The following is a 17,710-nucleotide window of genomic DNA, read 5'->3' as shown; positions in this document are numbered from 1 at the left end:
GGGAGGGGCTAAAAGGGAATGTTACAGACGGTTCGGTTGTGAATAGGGTCGTAAATTAGCACGTGATCATGAACTTGCGTGACCATGCAGCTAACTACAGAGCAAAGGGTGTTCATCAGCGGAATGTTTGGGAAGGTGGATGGGAGTAACGGACCGAAAAAAAAACCCTTTCGAGCCCCCCCCCCCCAAAAAAAAAAAAAACAAACAAACAAACAAACAAACAAACAAAACAAAACAAAACAAAAACAAAAACAAAAACAAAACCGCTGATAGGCTCGTTGTCTTGCCAGTCGTGCTGGTTATGATGATACATACTAGTAATACAATAATAATTCTTCCTTGAAAGTCATCCAATTATGAGCATTTTCACTATACCAATTAATATTCCCTTAGCGGAGGAAATTGCACTTTGTAAAAACGCATTCCTGCACATCCTGTATCCCAATAAAGGAGGTTATGGCTTTGTAAACTGAAACACTGAAAACGCCTGTAGCTTTGTCCGTATAAAACAATATAAATGTCACTGTTTCATACAGCCTAACGGTCACTTAGTGTAGTTAACTAGTAACAACATTATTTACCATTTATAGATCAAACAAAAACCCAGCTTTAGTGTTTCAAAATAATTCTAAATGTTTGTAATGGAAAGAAACACTTAATGTTTCAAACATGTTAATCAATATTTTCAATGTTAAGTATTGTTAAATAAAATATAAACAATAGTCATAATAAAATTGTTTCTAAACTAATTCATCTGTAGTTATGATTTAATAATAAAATAGTGATATTTATTTATGTATAGTACTTATTGCAATTTTTGCTTATATGGTACGGTACAAGGACGTTTTGCGATACAACTGCCCTACCTATGCATCAAATAATATGGTAGTTCGAACAGTTCATTTTTTTTTATTACAGTAAACAGAAAATTCAAGACTTGTTCTAGTTTTACTTCATCACGTGAAAGTGACTCACCGTAAATATAAATGTATTTTCTTTTGTAGAAATGATCAGAGTACGCACTGTTGTGTATGCCGCTTTACCACTATCGCGACGGTCACTGGCCCCATGATTGAAATCATGGTCTTAATCGTGGAACACTCACGGTGATCTTATCAGATCGTAAACAGGGCGTATAAAAAAGAACGTTACAATTTTGAAAAAATTGTCTAAATTACATTTCAAAATATTTGGAAGATTTTGTCATATTTATGGATGCCCCATAGTCTCATCTATCAAGTGCAATCAACAAAACAATTTTTTGTTCACGCTTGGCTGAACACTGACGCCTTTTGTCCAGAGTGTGAAAAATGACTTGCGCCAAATTGAAAGAAGATGGAAAATTCAGCCAGCAGTCCAAATAAGTGCTCCCAATAAAGCAAATTGTTCTTTTGCTTAAAGCTTTGATTATGTTATGATAGTCTGAGATTTTTTTTTGTCAGCTTTATCATAATTTCAATGATTTCATTTCTAAATTAATTGGTGAGAATTAGAGTACGTAATTACTCCAAGATCTTTAAAGCACAGTTTTCACAATACTCGGACACATCAATACCATACGCCATGTATTCATTAATGTGGTAGTGGTACCAAATTAATGAACATTCAAATCATTCATCCCATTAATTAATCAATTGATTGACCACTTAATGAATCAATCAGTCAATGAATGAATCAATCAATCAATCAACCCATCAAAACATGAGTAAAGGGGCTGGTGGTGGAAACAACAAGGGAAGAGAGCAGTGACCATTTTAGATGAACAAAATACCAAAAACCTAAACAAAACAAAAAACCGAGCCTTTAAGCCACGGGAAGGAGGTGATATTCCCTATGTCGATCCGCCACTTTAAACATGCATACAATTGTGACTGACTAACTGATTGATTGATTAATTGATTGATTGAATGAATGATCGATTGCTTGCTTGCCTGGTTGATTGCTAGCTTGATTAATTGGATTGATTGATTGGATTGATTGATTGGATTGATTGATTGATAGGATTGATTGATTGATTGATTGATGATTGATTGATATGATTGATTGATTGATTAATTGATTGATTGATTGATTGATTGATTAATTGATTGAATGATTGATTGATTGATTGGGTTGATTGAATGATCTGAGGATGCATCAATTTTGTATTTTTCTTCTTGACTGAGTGACTGGCATGTGGGTTCGATATGATTGTGCATGATTTGCGATAACTGTGCTTAAAAGATCTTGATGTTGTTAATCAACCGTCCATAACAGAATGGAATCATTTAAAATGTGACAGAAAATCACCAGCAAATTCCTAAACTGTCATAACATAATAAAAACTGTGAGCAACAGAGCAATTTGTTCGAAAGAGAACACTTACGTGGGTATTTGGACTGCTGGCTGAATTTTCCATCTTCTTTCAATTTGGCGCAAGCCATTTTTCATACTCTGGACAAAGAGCGTCAGTGTTCAGTCAAGCGTGAACAAAAATGTGTTTTGTTGATTGCACTTGATAGATGAGACTATTGGGTATCCATAAATATGACATTTTTTTTCCAAATATTTTGAAATGTAATTTAGACAATTTTTTTCAAAAGTGTAACTTTTTTTACACGCCCTGTATATAAAAATTTGAGATCAATCGTTGCAATCGCATCATATTGTAGAACATTGAAGGACTATTCAAATATTTTCCACGACCCAAAAGTTTTCTACGATCATCACGGTTAATTTTTGATCGTGATCATCATATCATATCGTCTTGGATGTAAAAACGCAGGGAAGCCAATGTAATCGTGCTTCTGAATCATGAAGCGAGGTTCCCACTATCGCACGATCTATTACGAACGCCACGGTAAGACATTCGTTACTGATCGTGGAAGTTTTGTTGAACTCTTCTGAAATTTCACATTTGGATACGAGGTTATGAGAGTCAATACATGTTGGTTCGTTTGTTTCCAATGTGATGGTCATGATTAGTCTATTTCAAGCAATACGATCTGTCACGATCTGGTCTCCCGTTGAAATACGATCCGATGGGATTGTCCGATTGAGGCCATGATTGGTTTCCATCTACCACGATAATTACGATCGAGATGCCCGATTTGGTGCGTGCAGGTACGTTCAGATACCTTTCCAATAAGAATACCGTGAACCTATGCGGGCTGTTGAGATAAGATGCGTTATCTTTCACGATCGGGAATAAGTGACCCCCATTGAAAGTGCGATTGGACCCGAATGGGAGCATTATAGTCCGGCTGACAATGGACTTCATCGTTTCTCTAACTTCTGCAGAGTGATTAGGCCTACTATCCACAACCATTGATGATGGCAAGGGTTGACAGGTTGAGGATGATGACGACGTGACCTTTCAGTATTGCGAATACCGATTACGTTGTCATCAGAGAGAAAGCATCACCTACGCCAGCCAAAACCTCAGATAGTCCCTCCTGTAATTCAACTTAAAGGAATTAATAGATTATTGAATCGACGTGATCACCCTCCCCCACCCCCCACCCCACCCCCACCCCCCCCCCCCCCCCACAAAAAAAGAAGGAAACCCGAATACACAAGATCAGATCATTGCCACTCTTCCCCGGAAAAAAAAAAGAAAGAGCAGGACAAAATATTTTCACCTTCCTTTCAAATGCCTGAAGAAAATATGAAATTGATGCTAAAAAAAAAAGATGAGATCTTTTTGAATGCTAACATAATATGTGTTATAATATATGTTCAGTATCAGAAAGTTGGCCGAACTGATAGCATTGCTTGTGCTTGTGTGTTTGATTTCATATTCTCATAGTATCAAATGGTGTAAGTTCTGATTCATCCAGGTAACGATCAATAAAGGTACAAATCAGACGAGCTGATGAAGCGTCCAGGATCGGACGTTAAATCGTCCTCGGAACTAAAAACAGTAAGTCCAGATGATTTGATTTAATGTTGTACCTTTGTTATTCGCATGTATCATAATATGCATTTTAATTTCAAAATGTTGTTATCTTATGGGGTATTGAAAGTTTGGCTGGTTTGAATTGATGTATTGTTTTATTTAACAGTGTTTAACAAAACCGACATTTACCGTCACTTAAAAAGTCTTAGCAAAATTATTTCGCAGGGGTATTGTTAAACTTCTTGACTAACTTCTATATGAAAAATAATGACAGTGATCTTCATAGTCATGTACGAGTGACCATACATCTACGACAATGATCACTTTTCAAAAGTCACAGAAGTTAATTCGTGGAGTATGTGAAATATTCTGCTTCTGGTGGATGGTTCAGTGGTGTTGTTATTTCATTGTGCCACCCCTCCCTCATTCAACTTCGCGGAATACAAAATAATATACGATTTGCGAGTAAAATAAGGGCAAATAAAAAGCAAAAGCAAGGTGAAAAAGGTCGATCCAATCAACACGATTAAGGAGCACGATGAGATATGATTTGCTGCGTTTTGATACGATCCAAGACAATCTGACATGTTTTTTGGCGTTTCAACGAAGCAGAAACTGGTTCGAAAATCTGGATTGAGCGCCACAGATAGGCTCCGCCCCTAACAACGACCATAGTGATCTCATGGGTCAGTTTGCTGATGCGATGAGCACGATCAAAGATTAATCATTAATCGTAGAAAGTTTTTAATGGTCCAAACATTTTCTACGATCAACGCGATTGCGAAGATTTACCTCAAGATCTGACATGATCTTATAAGATCACCACGTTTGCTTCACGATTAGGACCACGATTTTAATCGTGGCGCCAGTCGTGATAGGGGGAACTAGTGGGTAAAGTTTTGTGGCCATTTAACATTATTTGTGAGGTATCTGTAATCTAATTATTTATAATTTCGTAAGATTAGTGTTGCATTATAAATTGGTATATGTATATATATATATATATATTCATACCCATCAATATTATCATACTACCATTAAAGACACACTAATGCAGTTCCCCCTATCAAAACGGGGTACCATTTTAATGAGAAAAAAAGAGTTAAAATAAAGCATATATGGCTTCGGGTATGTCTCTACACATTGATTAAGACGCTGGTGTAAAAATGAGAATGAATCCCTGAAGTCAGTCGTACATGGGTTTCTACACTTCAAAAGGAAATAGTTATTTCTTAAAGTAACTAGATTTATTTTTTTTTTGGGGGGGGGAGGGGGTATGTGAAACATTCTGTTTCTTGTGTATCATTATGATAAAAAATCAATGCAGTTCCTGTTCCTTAAGTTCGTGAGAAAACGCATTCACGCTTGAGTCTGGAACTATACAAGCCTTTTGGATCTCCTATAATAAAACTTGTTTGTCGACATATTTCTGCTTTTTGAACACAATGATATCTCCAACAATGGTAGCAGCACCCATTGTTAGGCAGATCGACTGGAAATTCCCCGTCACACTGATATACAGCTACTTGCCGTCTTGCCAGTCCTGCTGGTTACGATGCTGTATAATTATACTGATAGTTATCTCATTCGGTCTTCTTTTCACTGTACGAGTGTCCCTTTTCTTTTTAACGGAAATGGCATTGAGGCAGAGTTAATTCCGCACTTTGCAGTAACGCAATCCTGCGTATACCTGTACCCTAATAAAGGTTGTTTATAATATGGCTTTGTAATTTGAAATAATTATAGTAAACGCCTGTAGCTTTGATTTTTTGTTCGTGATACATTGTGATTGTAACTGTTTTATGCCGAACAATAGCCACTTCAGTGTGATCTGTTCTTTTTCTTTCTTTTTTTTTTTTACAAAACTTCATTTCTCAAAATTCCCTGACTATTCTATACAATGCATTGATCTTACCACATATCACATACTGCAATATCGTTTGGGGAAATTGTGGCTCAACTAAAATTAATCCAATTCTTACTCTCCAAAAACGTGCTGTACGTTTGATTACCAATTCCCGTTACTTATCCGCATCCAATCCCCTATTTCGTCAACTAAAAACATTGAAAATTGAGGATCTTCACACCTTTCAAACTGCTGTTTTTATGAATAAATACACATTTAATTGTCTTCAAAAAAATTTTTGATGGCTTCTTCACTCCAAATTCCACCGTTCTTTCATATCCAACACGTCAGTCGTCCGATTACCATCTCGAAAACCCCAGAATCATTTTAGCTCAAAAATCATTAAAGCACAATGGACCAGATATTTGGAATTCTTTACCCCCTAATTTAAAACAACGTACGTCGTTGAACATTTTCAAACGAGAACTAAAAAACACCCTCATAATCCAATATACTTCTGACACATAAATATTCATACCACCTGGTCAACAAACACCCTAAACAATGAGTTCACGGCCATAACTGAAGTAACATTCACCTCATCACACTGATACACAAAATAACACTCAACGTTTAAACCAAGATTCATCCGAACACAATGGACACCACACTGCACCGCACGTCCTTCGCACAATTACTTCCCACTCAGTGAGTGGCAAGATTTTCTTTATGTATCTCTTCGTTGTGCCCTTTGCACAATTACCCCCCACTCAGTGAGTGGCAAGATTTTCTTTATGTATCTCTTTACCTGGGGCCATCTTCCTCGTCAAGCTTAGCTTATGATGATGGTCCCCTGCATTTCATTTTTATCATTTCCTATTGCTTCCTTTCATATATGATATTCGTTCTTGAAAAAAAAAAGAAAATGTATGTAAGATCCAAACGTTACGAATATTAGCTGTGTAAATGACTATGTAAGTATTTTGTTGATTTGTTGATTTGTTGATTTGTATTGATTTTGAAATGCAGAAATAAAAACTGAACTGAACTGAACTGAACTGAACATTATCAGCTAAAAGTGACCGAGTTCCGATAGCGCATTTCTTTTCTTTGGTGGAATGATCAGAGTACGCACCGTTTTGTTATTCGAAATGGCAGCGCAGAGCCCCAAAGGTATGGTGTTTTCGCAAAATCGTAGTGAACAAAATCCATGTCAAAATGGGATAGCAGAGGTACAGTTCTGCAGTATAACAGAGCTCGAAATAACTACACCGTCACAACATTCTATGATACGTTCCTGTTTATTGCTAATGTCTTTTCCTTCTCAAGTGTGTTTCCTTCTTAACGATATCAGAAAATGTGTCACAGAAAGGGGAAAAAATAAACGAAAAGCCTTTTGAAACTTCCTGCAGTAAAGTTCTGAATTCGATATTCCACACTACAGTTAGACATTCAGAAGCCAGACTGGAACCATAAACAAGACAATGTATTGTTCAATATGACAAGGATCAATTCATAGACATATTAAAAGGCAGAAATCCAAATGCTCACTGTAGTGGGACAGGCGAGAATTTCTAAAAAGAAACAAATATATGTATTTGTATATAACTTCCCTTATGCACGTGCGCAATGTATCGCAATCTTTTTTCCGGTTGTTTGTTTGTTTTTCATGTAGATTAGGTCACTGATTTCCGATAAACATGATAACAAGTAAAGAAACAAACGAACCAACAAACACACAAGACGCGCATACAAAACGACCTCTACTCTCGAACTGTCACAGTAGAGAGCCCGGATGTCCAATTATAACTATTACACTATATAGGTCTTACTTACCAATACTGTAATCTGTACGGATCTGTGCCCCCACCTTTTGGCAGAAAAAAGTAAGGTCTGGCGTTTGCTTTCTTTTGTTTTGCTGTCCTTGTCAGCTGATTTTCGTACAGAAGTGGCAAGAAGAAAATGTGAAGATTTCATCGTTTTATTAAATAAACGAAAGATATATTATATTATATATTATAAGAATAAAATTTTTATTCTTATAATTTAAGAATAATTCAATTTCTTATAAATATTTAATACTGTGTAATTAGTAGAGGCTACTATGTAATCCCGTGAGATCTTTGTGCCAAAATTGACTTTTTTGGCTAGCTTTGTCAATTTGGGGGTGCTGAATCCAAAAAACTTTGGTTCCATTTTTTCCGACCACGTCTTCAGCTGCCATTTTGAATTTCAAAATGGCCGCCATAGCAAACTGTATTTTTATCCATATCTCATCAAGTGAGCATTGTAGAAGCTTCAAATTTGGGGCAAAATGCATGGTTGTGATGTCAGACACTCTGGTATATCTTTTTCTGATATTGTGGATTGTTTCGATACAATATGTCGGCTGCCATCTTGAATTTCAAAATGGCCGCCTTAGCAAACAATATGTTAAACCATATCTCATACAATGAGCATTGTAGAAGCTTCAAATCTGGTGCAAAATGCATGGTTGTGATGTCAGACACTCTGATATATCATTTTCTGATATTGTGCATTGTTTTGATAAAATTCATAGGCTGCCATCTTGAATTTCAAAATGGCCGCCATAGCGTTTTTACCCATATCTCATATTGCAATTATTGTAGGAGCATCAAATTTTCAGTAATGTACATGTTTGTGGTGTCCAACGTTCCAGTACAGCTGTTTCCTATTGTGGATCATTAGATAGGCCACCATCTTGAAATTCAAGATGATGGCCATATAAAAACATATAATACTGTGGTAAGCGCCTTAGATGAATTTGCCAAAATTGTCCTAGTTAGACCGAATTCATTTTCAGGTCACGCAGAACGACAGCCAGCTCTTAATTCAAAATGGCCACCATAAATTCAGACTGTAAGGATGAGGTTCCAATGACGTCATCAAGCCATCCTGAGGGGCAAAACTGCATATGGGGGGGGGGGGGTGGGGAGGAGAGGGGTCTTATACCACTTCCCATAAGTGTGGGCAAGCGTGTAATCGTTACATCCCACGACCGTGTTGACGTCCCATAATAGCCAGGCGGGTATGTGTGGTTTGCGTACTGTGTGCTACAGCTATGCGCTTAATTACACACGTGATTTGTTTTTGCCTCTCAGGCAATACATTATTTGGTGTCTTGGAACCTCGTTGATAGTTATATTCAATCCCAGTTATTAAATATCTGTACAAAAGCAAACATTGATATGATTAAAGGTGATCTTCAAGAACTTGATTCTGCCTCGAGAGAATGAAGACAAACAAGGAAAAGTCTCGCAATGGCAAGAAATATCATGGTCACCCTACCAGGTATCCCATTCACAAGCTTGTTTGTTGAACACAAGATGAAACAACTCATCAGGAAGCTCATAATTGCTGGATGTATTTCTGGAATAACATAGAATGTATAAGGAATGTCAATGAGTAGTTTTTTTTTCCTGATTGCCCTGTGTGGGTAATCCTCAATTATCAAGACTTCCAAGATGCTTACTGCTGTATCGCCAATGATTCTAAAACTACAAAGGAGCAATAATAGCTCAGTTCTGTGGCATTTTGGATGCAGCAAAATTCCTCAATGATTTATAACACCATCATACGAGGGTAATCTCAAAAACTGTCACTGCATTGAAACTGATGAATATGGTGTTTGGCAATCAGGTATCGGAAACATTCAAGGAGGATATTCTAGAAAGAGATGAAGAGGGAAGTTTTCATGTTCTGTACTAAGAATTTGTATCTTAAAGAATTTAAAAAAAACTATCTCGGCTAATATGAGATTTAAAGGCCAGACAATCAGCTCTTGCAATTGAAATACACCATTTAAGATTGGATCAAAACTCATTAAGCTTAAGAGGACCAATACCTTCTTATAACACTACTACCGGTACAACAGTCTGATAGACCTGTCATTATCCAGTCATTGCTGGACGATACAATTATCGGAAGTTATAAGTTCTACTGTTCTAAGTAATTCCACGATCACTTTTCATATCACAATTTTATGACCTTCTCCTCATTCCCACTAACCAAGGTTCATTTTTCATACCCATGCCTTAGAAACCCACAAAACTGAGCCAAATAATCAGCCTGAAAGTTGAAATATTGATCAGTCAATTCCATCTGACACAGATACCACATCACGGAAAAAAAGAAAGAAACAAAGGGTTCATCAAAGATGCCATGGGAGCTGTCACCCATCACAACGAGGAATGCATGTATTAGATGCTACTTCAAGAGCAACAGGGAATTTCAGAGATATTGATGATTATTTCGTATAGACACTGACATTTTCATTCTCCTGAATAGATCTTTGCTTTACTTTTAATACTGCATCCCATGTTGTCTGCTCCATCACTGGAAAAGGAGATAAAACTACAACTGACATTGTTGAGAGATTATGTTCTGCAAATTGTTGCGAAAAACAAAGGTCTGCTTGGTCATGCCTTTCATGGTGCAGGCTGAAGTTGAAAATTTGAGGATGTCTCAAAAAGCAGATGGATCAAGAATTCTCTAAGCCTTGATTTATGCAGAATGTGCAATGACACAGTCCATGACTTCCAGAAGTTGGGCGTGGATGATTTCAACCTGGACAATCTCCCGCTTTGCTCTCCTAGAGTCTTGATACAACACATCCAGAGAACAAACCTCGTAAACTTTCACAACCTAATTTGTGCCTCTACTTACAGGGGAATATAATATCGTGCATTGTAGTTATTTTCAGCGGATATGCATAAACTGTGCAATTAAACGCTTTGTCATGGCCTTTGAGCTTCATACACCAACGGTAGCCACAGAATTCATTACCAATTCTTTCCATTGTACAGCCCTATACAAGTGCTGTGAATTCAAAAACACATGCAGGGAATGAGCCTAGAAGACATAAACTAAGTAAATATCCCATGAATTTTTAGTACACGGCTAATATTGTTTATTTGAACGCTACAACCAAATCGTCTACATGGGGGGCATTTGGTCACTCAGACACAGTTATTGAGGCACTTTTTCCCATTCACTAGTTTTACCCAAATGCAAGTTCTTAAAGGACAAGTTCACCTTCATGAACATAAGGATCGAGAAAATGTAGCAATATTAGTAGAACACATCATTGAAAGTTTGAGGAAAATCGGACAATCCGTTCAAAAGTTATGAATTTTTGTAGTTTTTGTGCAGTAACCGCTAGATGAGAAGACTACTGCAGTGTACGATGTCACATGCGTACAACAATATAAGGAAAATATAAAGAGAATTTCACAAAATTTCATCTATTGAAAAAAGTACACATTCCCTTGACTCGTTACCGACATATGTCATGGGTAATATTATTCCCCCTGCCTTTATAAAGAGGTAAGTCAAATGCTCTTTTCTTGTGCGAAAAAAGTGAAAATATGTTGAATTTTCTTTACATTTTCTTTATACTGTTGTACTCATATGACATCACAAGCTGTAGTAGTGTCCTCATCCAGCAGTTCCAACACAAAAATTTCAAAAATTCATAACTTTTGCATCGATTGTCCAATTTTCCTCAAACTTTCACTGATGTGTTCTACTAATATTGCTGCATTCTCTCAATCCTTATGTTCATGAAGGTGAACCTGTCCTTTAAAGGAATGTTTCCCATGGCAGCCATTTTGCATTTCAACATGGCACTGTACCTACAGGAATCAGTCCCGCTTACGCAATGATACTATTCACTGAAGTGATTGACTTACACATAGGTCCTACGTGAAAGTGCTCCAGCATGCTTGAGTTTGCAGGGTACAGATCTCACAGCACCTAATATGGGTCGAAATTTGTCTTGAATTTCAAGAGTGGTAGCCAATGCGAGTAATCCATTATTACAGAATATATATAATCATGTGTGTGTGTGTGTGTGTGCTTGTAAAAGAATGTACAATGTACACCACCATAAAGATTGATATGCCTAAAAGTTGCTTGCCATTAGCTGAAAAGCAGTCATTTTGAATGATAAAATGGCAGCCTCAAAAATGATCTGCAATTTTAGAGAGGGAATCAAAGTACATTTGGACGTTCAACATCATGAGCCCGGTTTATGCCCGAAATGTGAACTTTCTGTATTGGTTACAACATGAACTGTGGGTCAAAATATACATTCTGGTATGGTGACCATTTTGAATTTCAAGATGGCCACCTATAATATCAAATTGACCATCATTTAAGAAGAAGATGTTTCAGAAACTCTGATAGCATATGCATGCTCTTTTCCCCAAATTAGAACCTATACACAATGCATATGATATGAGATATAGGCCCAATTACATTTGCTATGGTGGCCATTTTGAATTTCAAGATGGCCGCCTACCAAAATGATCCATCATTTGTGACCGTGCACCTCAAAACGAACATAAAGTCGCACGCACTGATTTTGCGTGAGGACTGAAAATAAGTGAAATGGGTCAACCTAGCCGAACTTGACTTTTTCATATTTTCTGAAAGAGCGGGTCTTCTTTTACATAATACTAAAATTTGGTATCATAAAACGGGCAGGAAAGTGTGTTTTTAGAGCAGTTTATCTCGAACATTTTTGGTAGAATAGTGTGATTAGGTGTGTCTTTAGAATCCCTTTTTCATTTCTGAAAAACCTTGTCCACACTCTTCACTTTCAACTCTAATAACTTTTGATAGGATAGTGCTACTGCTTTGAAAGTTGGCATTGATTATGGACAGAATGTGTTAATGAGGCATGCTCAATTTCAATTTAATCTGATAATCCCTTCATTGTTGTTACTCCGGTGGTTTACTTCCTGTTTTTTGTCCCATTCATCGCACAGCCAGCACTGTTTGGTAAGGATTATGCGCTTGAATAGACATTGTACTTCAGAGACTCTTTTCTCAGTTCACACTTTTTTTGAGTTTGTGCTTTCTTTCCAATATTTAGATAGGTTAGGAGAGTCCATTTGATTTGAGTTATACATCATTTTAAAGCTTAAGGTCTGCTCTTTCAGAATATGGTCTTAACTAAAAATTCATGTCTGGCGACTTTTTGTTTGTTTTGAGGTGCAGTGTCACATTTAGAACAAAGAAGTATATATTAGCATGTCTGACATCATAAGCATGCTTTTTGCCCCAAATTTATACTTTCCATGATGCTTACAACCTGAGACACAGGTAAAAATACATTTAGCTATGGCGGCCATTTTGAATTTCAAGATGGCAGCCCTCAAATTGTATTAAAACAATAAATAATGTCAGGAAATGGTGTATCAGAATGTCTGACATCATGAACGTGCTTTTTGCATCAAATTCGAACCTTCTATGATGCTCACATGAGAACTGGGTCAAAATACAATTTGCTATGGCGGCCATTTTGAAATCCCAAATGGCGGCTGAAGACGTGGTCGAAAAAAATGGAACCAAAGTTTTTTGGATTCAGCACCCCCAAATTGACAAAGTTAGCTAAAAAGTCAATTTTGGCACGAAAATCTCACGGAGTCCAATATTTCGACATAGCAGACTGTACTAAATGCTTAACCCGTTTAGGACGGTTTGCTTTGGCGAGCGAACACCCCCACAGACGGACAGGTTTTCCAAAATCGAGCCCGAACCGAGGGTTACTAAGGGGGTGTGACTTACGGTCCCGCTTTACCCAATCATCAAATTGCCGTGTATGCGGTGTAGGAATCCGCTTTCTGATTGGATGAATAACGACCGCTCATGAATAATAATGTCGCTTCCCTTCGCTATCTGGGTTCGCGCGCGCGGTTTGAACTTCACGTACTGTACGATAGTCAATTTACGTTCCTCGTCAACTCAAATGAACAGCGTCTTTTATTATTGGGCACCAGGCTATGTCGAGGGTGTCGCAAATTTCTACTACATAATTGTCTTGAATTTACTGATTCATGGAGGCAATCTTTTATGGAAACTGTAATCCGTTGATCACAAGCCTTCAATGTCTTTCAATGAAAAGCGATCGATCGGAGGATTGTGTACAGGCTTGCGTATTTCCATTTACACGACTGTAAGACACGCCAAGTAAATCTCGTATTGTGGCGATATCAAAGGCACACGAACCCACTCTTGACTTCCTGTTGTTCACAAAATTCCTTACCATAGCTAGTCAATGAATTTTGGAAACAGAAGGAAGTTTATTCATTGTATACAACATTTGAAAATCTGTTACACCTTGTTTGTCCCCGCTACTTGTATCCAAATACAAAGCTCGCGTGTCTGTAACAGAAGCACGTGGCTTTATTTCAACACTAGGCAAACCATCAACGATGTAATATTACAAGTAGAATTGGTGATACTGATTTATCAAAGTCGAATTTCGTAATAGAATAACGTCCACTTGAGTTTATTTCTTGGTTCTGTTTCAGTAATTCCCATAAAATTGACAAGAGCCTGGAATATGTTCAATATTCAAACAAATCCTTGCATCTTTCTAACTTTCTTTGAGACGAATAAAAATGCATAATCCACGCTTGCGCGATACCTGCCATCCCCTGAAGAAGTCTGTATAAAGAAGTTTGCTTCCTGAAATTATCAATCGTGACTACCTACAAATTTCGATCATGCGACTTATAATAGGTTTTCATTGGATGCATACAAGATATCACCGAGTGGATTTGTGAGTTTATTACCGGGGTTTGATGCTGCTATTTTTTTGTGCGATCTTACAATTCCTTTACAACTTCGACGTAATGTCGGGAAGATAATGATTATTCACTATGTATCAAGTAAAATGAGATTTCACACAGTGATACAAGACATATATCTAATTATTATAAAAAGTTATCACCAACCTAAATGAGTATAGTTATTTCTTACATAGAAACCCCCCCCCCAAAAAAAAAAACACTAAGAATAAAACACCGGTCCTGTTTAAGCCAGTTGACAGAACATGTATGAGCTCTTCAGATGAAACAGGGGAGTCTATACGATGAGAAGAGAAAAAGAAGAGAAAAATAGGCTGATCATCTAAATTTTGTTTGATTGACGGTAGATAATCTGAAAAGATTTTTTCAAACGTAATGTAAAATTATACAAGATGAGGTTTGCCTACAACCTGTGTTTTGGTAATATCTTTCTACGTTTTATATAATACATAATATGTAATGTATCATACATACATATATAAATTTTATGGGCAGAGTATCTTGGAGAAGCGATCATCACCATCAATGATAATATTCAATCTACACGTTTGTATATATGGGAATGAAGAAGGGGATAGCTGGAAAGGAAAGTGATGAGATGCAATGAAATAAAATGAAGGAACACTAATTGAGACAAATGTATTACAAAGGAAGAGCACAACGGCAAAAAAGGGCAAAAGGGTACAACATTATGCAAAGATTTTGCAGTCATTTTTTGTGTACGTTTGCCTTCCAATTTCGTAGTTACGTAATTCAAAATAGCCAACAACAAAAAAAGAAAAAAAGATAGCGCCATGAAGATGTTCATTCAACCTCGTTTGCCTTTCACTATGTCCTATCACTTCAAAAAATGTAGCATTAGCACAATTCAAATTAGAATTCCCATCGAGAATTCAGATTCGCATCAATGTGAGAGAGTATCTTTTCAGACAAGGTCGCAGGTGAGCATTTCCGAGTTCGTCGGAGAAGTTCATTCATATTAGAAACAGAAAGGTTGACCACCCGCCAGCTGATAGAAGAAGACGACATGACCATGGGAGAACGGCGAGCACATGTCACACACGCTTGAAGGTCTAAAATCATTACATCACTTCAGAAAATAACGAAAAGATGATGTTTGTTGAAATAAACGACATTTCTCCCGACATTCTTCGATCTCTCATAACAGACGGTTAATTTTGCTGAAATGATCTTCTCTTATGTGATGAGTGTAAATCAATATTATTTTGTTTTATTGTGTATACCAGTCATCGCCCGGTAAAAGACAGAAAATGAAGTACTATTCTCATTCAATAAGCATAATGTATAAAGGAAACGAGCATTTGCTGCAATCGTTTATGAATATGAAAATGCTTCAATGCGATTTCACGAAGTCTAAAGGAATGAATGCAAGTAGGTCTACGTAAATACAGAGATGTATAATGCAATTATTATAAAAAAAAAAATACGCATCCACGATAAGTGCATAAACCACTTCAATAGCAGCATGAAAACATTTGATCACATCAATATATGAGATGGACAAGAACATTTCATGCTTTTATTGCTCGAAATTCCTTGCTCCTAAACGAAGTAGAGTGTTCAATTGAAGCGACGGGTTATCACATCTCCGTCTCTCGCAAAACTGAATCATCACTTCGCAAATTTGGAGTGCTTTCTACAAATTTACATAAAAAGAGTTTATTTTTTTTTTTTAGGTATGAGTTACCATATTCTACTGATTATAAATCGATTGAGCTACAAAACGGTAGTGTGTTGGTAAAACCATTATAACTCAATGATCGCGAAATCATTTGACTTGTGAACTTCCGAAAGAGATGGACTGAAAACCCAGACTTCTAAACGTATAAATAATTGACAGAGCGACTATATACATATAGCCGAAAATTAGCATATTATGAAGAATTCATACAAAACTAGAACCAAAAAAGACTAAACAGTCAGCATCACCATTGTCGGTATCGTCGTAATATGGGATGTAATTCTATTTTGACTGCCTCTTTGAAATGCTGCAAACATCAAATACTGAACATCATAATTTTTATTTGTGAATTCTAAGCGTATGAGAGAGAGAGAGAGAGAGAGAGAGAGAAAGACAACTTCTGCCGTATGTCTTGTTTCTCGCTTTATTGCAGCGTATGTCATTGTCGAAGTTTAAATTCTGTAATACATGTTCGTATCAAGTACATGAGAACTTGCACATTGGATTTTCAACAACCATAAAATCATTGGGGTCCGTAAAAGCGGTTACGTAATACATACGAAGCACATCACTATAATGCATTCTATGGACCGGTGCAGAATAAAGAGACTGTCTGTAATCGGCCTTTGAACTTCTCTATTATGCTCATAATCCCCGACTTTTCGGATGGCGTCTACGAGTGCGTCTTAGGAATGTTTTTGTATCAACATCCTGTCTATTCAAGGAGGTACAATGTAGCCTGATACTCTGGCCACCTGGTCTATTCAAAGTGTTCTTGCCTATAACACGCGCACATGTTACGCTGTGTTTCACCATGATGAATATAATTGTAAGACCCCATAGTGGCAATATCGGCTCTTGCATTGTATGAAAATGATGACTATTATACAGTATATCCTCTATTTGGTTCGTTGGCCGAGTAGATTTTTGGAACGATCTTATAACATAATCACGCTGTCATTCATAAGTTTGAGAGAGAGAGAAAAAAAGCTTCAAGCAACATCGAAGTTGAGTTTCTCAAACCAATCTTCCATTTGAGTTTGTTTCTTGGTTTTGTTTCAACAATTTTCATAATGTTGACAAGAGCCTGATGGGATGTTCAATATTCAGATAAAATAAAATCGTTGCATCTTTCTTGCAATCTTTGACAGCTAATGGTGACTAAACCTGCGAACTCCATGCATTTTTGTATAAAGACGTTTGCTTTGTGAAATTATCCATCATGACTGCCTCCAGATTTCGACCATAATTATATGACTTAGGTTTCCATGAGATGAATAAAGGAGATCAACGAGCGCATTTGTAAGTTTACTGTCGGGTTGTATGTTGCAAATTTTATGTGCAATCATGATTCCCTTACAACTCTACCGTAATGGCGGGAAGGTATTGTTCACTGCACATCACTTGAAATTAAATGTCACACAGTGATATGATAATCATCAGCAAACGGGATAGATTATTGTATCCCTATTCAAGTCAGTTGATGGAGCATTTATGAGCTCTTCCGGTCTGCAAACGAAACATCGGAGTCTATGCGATAAGAAGAAAGATTGAGAGATAAAGAGATAAAAAATAGGCTGGTCTTCTAAATTTAGTTCCATGGACGGTAATCTGAACACACTTTTGCAAACGAAATGAAATATTACACACGCCTAGGTTTGCCTATA

This window comes from Diadema setosum, chromosome 15 (genome assembly GCF_964275005.1).
Source record: "Diadema setosum chromosome 15, eeDiaSeto1, whole genome shotgun sequence".
In the NCBI taxonomy this organism is placed as follows: Eukaryota; Metazoa; Echinodermata; class Echinoidea; order Diadematoida; family Diadematidae; genus Diadema; species Diadema setosum.
Note: the sequence above shows the minus strand (reverse complement) of the source record.